Below are 7,078 nucleotides of genomic sequence, written 5' to 3'. Positions count from 1 at the left end.
TGCAGTCTGCTTCTTGGGTGCTCGGCACACATCCTTAGTGCAGGCAAAAACTTTGTTCAGCTGTGCTGCAAATCTCATAATAGATATAATCCAGGTTAAAAATAACCTCTAATTGAAAACAATTAAATAATATTGATGGGTGGAGGGGTGGAATGGTGTGTCTGTGATACAGAAATAAAATGAGCTGTGAGGGGGGCAATACAAAAATAAGTTCTGTTGCGAACCTCAGTGTTGCTGTTAAAGCATGTAGCAGAACTGATCAATGAGAACTGCAACACCAGACTTTTGGAGCCTTGTAAGAACTGGGCATAAGCCTAATTTGACAAGGTATTTTTTAGCATATTGGTATGGCATAGTCAGTCTATGACTGTATTGATACTTACCTCGAAGTTTAATGAAGCACAGAGTTAAAAATAATACTGCTACTATATTAGCATGAGCTTGGTTATTTTTTAAATCTTATTTTATAGCATTTTAAACTGTTACTGCTCCAAATTTCCTTCTGTCATTCATTTAGGGAAAAGAAAACACCTTTAGAAATGCTATAACGGCATTTATTGTGTTGTCATTTTTGCTGTGTTGTATGGATGGATAAAGAAGTCAGTTGTTCGGAAATATGTACTATTACACAGAAAAGAACCCAAAGAATGTATTTTAGACTACTGAATTTATTCTGCCTGGGTGTTTTTAATGATGTAAAGAAAATATGTGTGTAAAAGCAGCTCCCTACTTTGCTTAAAACAGCATTTTTCCTTCTAAAAAATCAGTCTAAGAATAAAATAGTTTTACTTAATTCTAGCAATTCTATTTACAGTGGGAATTCCTGCTAAGTACTGTGGAAATTTAGATGTTGACAAATTTAAAATAATTCAATTACTACTTAATGCCTACTGGCATTTTCGATCTACAATCCCACAGCACTTTCCATGAAGTAGGCTCCAGGAATTAATTAATATATAATCAATACATTGCCTACTCTAGGGATTGAAAAGGCATCTGCTCTGTGCCAGGAATATACCTGACTGTCTGTTTGTTGTTTTGTTTATTTAAAAGGAAGCAAAAACTATTTTATCTAGAAAAAACCCAATGATAAATACTTAAGTAGATTAACTGTACATATATTTATTAAGAGTTTGGAATTTTAGTAATATAGATGCAGCCTTCATAAGTGGTGATAAGCTTTTTAAGGAAGTTTGTGTATTACAAATTACCTCAAAATTGCCAACTTCAATAAGCTACTACTAAAAATACATTAAATTTTTTTTTGCCTAAAATATGATACCTTACAATTAGAGGTTTTCTAAAAGGAGATATTTATTTCCTAGAGATTTCTTCTAATCATTACTGCTTTTTCAAGGGTGTTGCCAGAATCCTCTAACAATTCAGTTCAAAATTTCTGGATTTCATGTATAGAGGTTTTGAATGTAGCCAGAAAAATGCAAGACAAAATGTTATGTTTTGATTAATTTTTATCAATATTATGAAGACTGTTTGATAAGCAATGCCACTACACTGTACTTATTCTTGCTTATGGGACCAGATTTCCAGCTTCATTAAAGCCTGTGAACTGAAGCAGATTTACTTGTGTATGATTTAAGGCCTGACACAAAGATTAGCAGTTCAAATTCCTCCATAACACAAGGTTTCATTCATTCTGCCCAACAAATCACTAGGTTGGAGTATGTGTTATAAGGAGACATCAGTTTGAGGGCAGACTTGAAGTGCTTTTCATCATATCCCATTTTAAGTAGTTCCTGTTTCTGCCACTTCTTCCAAATGTCAAGGTATTCCTGCATTTCTGAACATGGCACTCTGCAGTGGCATGTAAAATCAAAATGGGGAACTGATATGGCTTTTTTCTTTTTCTGTGTTATTTTTAATTTGATTGAGCAGACAGTTCACCATTCAGCTACACAAAGAGCTGCATGGCAGAAGTGAGAGAACAGCATGGGAGTGGGTGTAAGTAGTAGAGGATGGGCAAGGAAAGGGCTTCACACAGCAGCTCTGCTGTCTGTAGTTGCTCTCCTGCCCATTTTTCTCCTCTATACCAGAGCTGGCAGAAGGCAGGGCAGAGCTGTTTCTCACTATCTGAGGTTCCCAGTCTAGCATTTTAGCAGGAACTGGCTTCTCAGGCAATTACAACAAATGTGCTTGACTGTGAACTGAAAGAGTTCTGTTGTGGAAATGTCCTCGGGCACAGGGGATGGCAGGACAAATGGGGGTAGCAATGCATTAAACCATTGCAGCTGTTTTCTGCTCTGTGCTTAGGTCAGAGCTCTCCTAATGCACCACGTGTATTACCCTGCTTGGTGATTTGTTCCAATACTGTACTTCCTTGGGAGTTAAAAATTAGCATCTTCTTTCTGGGCTGAATTCTGCTCATCTCCTCATCTTCACCTTCTCGTATCACAGTGCACCAGCTTCAGTACTGGAATCTACTATTTAGAACCTAAGAGGATTTTTAAAAGAGTGTGGGCTAGGACTTGGATATTTTCTAGCTCTCTCTTTTACCTTATAAAGTAAGCAGGAAGGTGCAAGTGTTAATTCAGGGGAAGGAATTTTGGGGATAGGGCATGAAGAAAATGCCAGCTAGCCTGTTTATTAGAAAGTCCATAAATAGGAATTAAGACAAACATTTCTGTTATAAAAGGTTTGTGGTTTTTAACAGATGACCACCACAAGCATAAAATAACAGAAAAAGGAAAACTTCAAGTAAAAGATGTTCAGAGTGGATTATGACTTTATTTCACTTCTAATTCAAAGAAGGAAACATCTGGGATAATTAAGTAAAATCTCCATGTTGAAAATAAGTTATCTGAAAATTATAAAAGGCTTTCCAAACTAGAAATAGATTAATGCTAGGAAGTGTACTCTGACCATGCATTTTAACATATAACCTCAATTAATCTTGGGTAAAATTCTTGAACCTCACAACTCCAGCAATTAATAGAGGAAGTAGACTTGAAAGCACAAATATGTACAAAGGAAACCTAATTTTATTGGTTGATTGAATTGAACTGTGTTGTCTTTGTAGACTTTGAAATACAGACATGCAACATAAATGCAAACTGTTCTTTTGCATTTGCTTGCAATTGATCACCTTCAAATCTTTTCTTCTGAGTACAATATTTATGGAGTTTTCTTATTCCTCTAAGGTATACAGGATTGTAAAGCTTTCTATTCTGGATTTTGAAGACCTATTTACTCTAGATATGTTATTTTATTAAGACCTATTTACCATAATGTTTTTGGTACATTTTGAATTTTAAAAAATATACCAGAATAAAAGAGTAAACATTGTGTCCCTCAAAGCAAATACTTGTATGTCAAATTAATCCGTATCTCTGAATGTTTAATAATAATGATTGTCAAGAGCTACAAATGAGTCACATACACTTATACAATTTATCTGATGGTAAAACATGATCTTTTACAAGGAGATGTGTTTAAATAAGGTAAAGGTTTCAGTGGTTATAAACAGCCTTTTTGCTCCAAGTCCAGGTCATTGATGAAAGGAATTGGAGTGCCTCTAACCTATCTCAGAGGAAAAAATAATCAAGATTAGTTTTTAGTTCAGATCATTGATTTAGTTCTTTATACAACAACAGAAATGTTTGTGCCAGCCCAAGGGAGAAGGTAGGCACCAACAGCCAGAGAAGGTGACACCATCTGCCTCAGCAGCCAGGTGGATTTATATGAGATTAAAGTGACCATGTAAATAGAGACTTACAAATGAAACCTGTTGGCTGTTTCCTCAAATAGATTAATGATTTGTATATACAAAGTTAAGGGACAGGGAATCCTTAACAGGCTGTGTCTGCTTTCTGGGTAAGAGGTGGCTCCACCTACTCATGCAGTAGAAGCATTAGCATTTGTAAGAATGTGAATAGGAAATAATAGGAAATCATCTATTACGATAAAATTAAATCTAATTAAGTCAAAATTCACAGAAATTTGTAAAGGAGAAGTAAACCGTGTCTCTCTCTGAAGGGAACATGAGGGAAAATTTAGATATAAAGGCCGGATGGATCTTTGTTCTCATCCACAAAGACAGGCCTAAGAAAGTAGAGTCTGTATAAAAACAGACTCCTAGACAGATATGTGAGCAAGTAGATAGCTGAGTAGCACAAAAGAGAAACCTCTACATTTTTCTAGACTTTATTTTAGGAAGTGCGGATAATTTTATTTTAAATCATTACCATAATATCTATTGTGTAAATACACTTATTAAATGGAGCTACAAAGCTGGGCAATGGCCAATGCTAGAGCATTACACTCTACTGGTTCTGTAATACTTTAAGGCTGTGGTAGCGTCTCAGGATCATAGAATATTTTTAAGTACTTCCAGAGCAAAAGAGCATTAATCTAGGAAGCCATGCTAGGCAGACTGGAAGTTAGTAAAGCTGCTGTGAGAAAGAGAAATCTTGTGATTATTACATTAGCCAGGGCTCCCTGCATATAATATAATGGTGAGGAGAGTGAGTGAACCCTGAGGATTTCCTATGGAGTCTCTTATGACAGCTTTTGAGTTAAATCAGTATGTGGGTGCAGCTGCTTCAAATAACTGAAAGAAGTAAGTCCAGCACAACTGCAATAAGTTAATGTTTAGCTTTCATGTGATGTTAAAACCTGTATTACTTGCTCAAGTTACAGAGACTTGCCTTCAAAAGAAATTGGATAAAATTATTTATTATATTTTAAAGGTGCACATTACACTGATTATCTTGAAGAATTCAGATTCTTCTCTGTAGCTATTCAGTATTTTCATTTGTCTCATATATTCATTCCTTGTATTTCTATAATTCCTGGATGCTTCAATCTTTGTAACCATTTTTTGGTTTTTCTGAGATGTGTTAATATGTAATACACTCTAAGTTGTCATGGAATTTCAGGTGAATGTAAGATGGTACTATAAAACCACATTTACCTTTTGACATTGTGAGTGACAAACACTGCATTGTACAGTCGATTTCTACCTTATGCAAAAACCCTGAATCACTAGAATAACATTTAGTGTTGTTATAGCTGGATAGGAAACTTAAGAATTAATAGGTAGCAATAAATCAGCATAGTTTCTACTGCTTGGACGTTAAGATATACCAAAGCTTTGGTGTGGGCCTACAAAAATGGACAATGTGTGAACTGCAGAATGGAAAATGTGAATGGAAAGGCTGTACAGTAGATAATGTATCAATATGACTTATGTTCTACTTGTGTGGTTTTTCTGCATCTGCCCCCCAGTCTTTAGAATATTCCTTTGTGTTTCCACATCCTGTGAGCACCAAGTCAGTGCATGTTACATGGTTCCTGTTGTTGTCATGGCTTATGTGGCCTAGCTTTTCATGAGAGTTGCCTCTACTGAAGCTTAACCAGGAATTTAACAGGTAACTGAAAAAGGCTGAAACAGCCTTATTTTTTAGCATTTAGCAAAGCCTGGGCACAAAGAGTACTTGAAGAAGAACTAAACATTACAGTGCTGGAATAAAGCACCTGCTCTCATAGATGATGAAAATCTCATGTACTAAGTGAAAAATATATCCCCTAATGAACATATGCCAGGAGCTGTTTGGATCTAGATGAACAGGAATGAAACATTTAGATCCTTGCCCGCCATATGGGACACCGACATTTCACAATTACTCCCAGCCTGTCATTCCAAGGCTTGGCATACAGCACTGGATGAAGTAAGGGCTTGAGATTATTCAGCAAAATGTTAAAATGTTTTGCTCTGTGGCCTCCTCTTGCATTGCTGCTCTGTTGCATGCCCACAACCCAGCTAAACTTGTGCAAACCACTGAACTGCAGAGGGAGGTGATGCACAAAGCACAGCCATCTGGGCCTGCTGAAAAGGAAGGGAAGAAAACCCTGTGAGAGTCACTGGCTGTTACTAAAGCCAGGATTGCTTTTGCAGGAGTGCCAAATCTTACTAATTAATTTTCAGATTTATACTTCAGGGTGATTCTGGCAGTGATGATTATATTATTCAAAAAACAGTCACAGACTGTTCTTGAATCTTCAAGCACAAATCTCTGAATTCTTTGTGAGCTCCTAACATTTGGTTTCCACGTACTCATCTTTCCTTAGGAGTAAGCCCTGCCAAAAAGAGTTAGCTTATCCTTACAGTAGTATTTTGTGACTCGTCTTTTCATCAAAGCAGCGTTCTTTGATGAGTGCACTGAACACCCAAAGCCATAACATGCTATGTTTGTCTCCTTTTTATCCCAATACCTTGGCATAATCTTTGTGCCTGAAGTCTCAGAGACAAAGAGCATCAGGACCGGAGACTCCCAGTTTCTGGCTTTGACTTTGCTAACACACTGCATTAAAAGAAGTCACAATCAAGTCATAAAGACAAGAAAGCTGGGCAAAACCCAAACCTTGCTTAAGAAAGGGTGATTTCACTTGAACTTAATAGTGTTCCCAGAAATTTCAATTGGACTGAGGCTTCCCACAATGTATGAAGGGCTGAGAGATCCCCTGGTGAAGAAGAAACAGGTAATGTTTCTCCACTTTATGGCACTAATGTAGAATTATAGAATGGCTGAGGTTGGAAGGAACCTTAGAGATTACCTTTTTCCAACCCTCCTGCCATGGGCAGGGACAACTCCCAACAAACCAGTCGGGAGTTTGCTCAAAGCCTTGTCCAACCTGGCCTTCAACTGGGACATCCACAGCTTCTCTGGGCAACCAATTCAGGCTGCTCTTACCACCCTCAAGGTAAAAAACTTGCTCATCTGTGTTAATATGTGTCCAGGTAAACGCTCCTTCCTTATTTTGGAGGAACTACTCCTTTTTGGGGTTTTGCGGGGGGTTTTCTGGGTGTTGGGTTTTTTCTAAGGTCTGTAAGGATCCTGCAGCTGGTTTTAATACCCTGCCCAGTAAATGACGGGAGCCTGTTGGCAATCAACGACACGAGTTATTTATTAACTGACTTCTCCATAATTGTCCCCAGACAGTGCCCCGAGCACTTTCTGGCAGACACGAGGGGAGCTCGGGAGTGGCTGTCGGCTCCACGGGCTCCGGGCGGCCCTGGAGGGCAAAGGGACGGGGACAGCCCCGGGGGCTCAGGGCGGGGCTC

The sequence above is a fragment of the Geospiza fortis genome, unplaced genomic scaffold (assembly GCF_000277835.1).
Source record: "Geospiza fortis unplaced genomic scaffold, GeoFor_1.0 scaffold403, whole genome shotgun sequence".
NCBI classification, from domain to species: Eukaryota; Metazoa; Chordata; class Aves; order Passeriformes; family Thraupidae; genus Geospiza; species Geospiza fortis.
The sequence above is the reverse complement of the archived record's forward strand: the minus strand, read 5'-3'. Positions refer to the sequence as shown.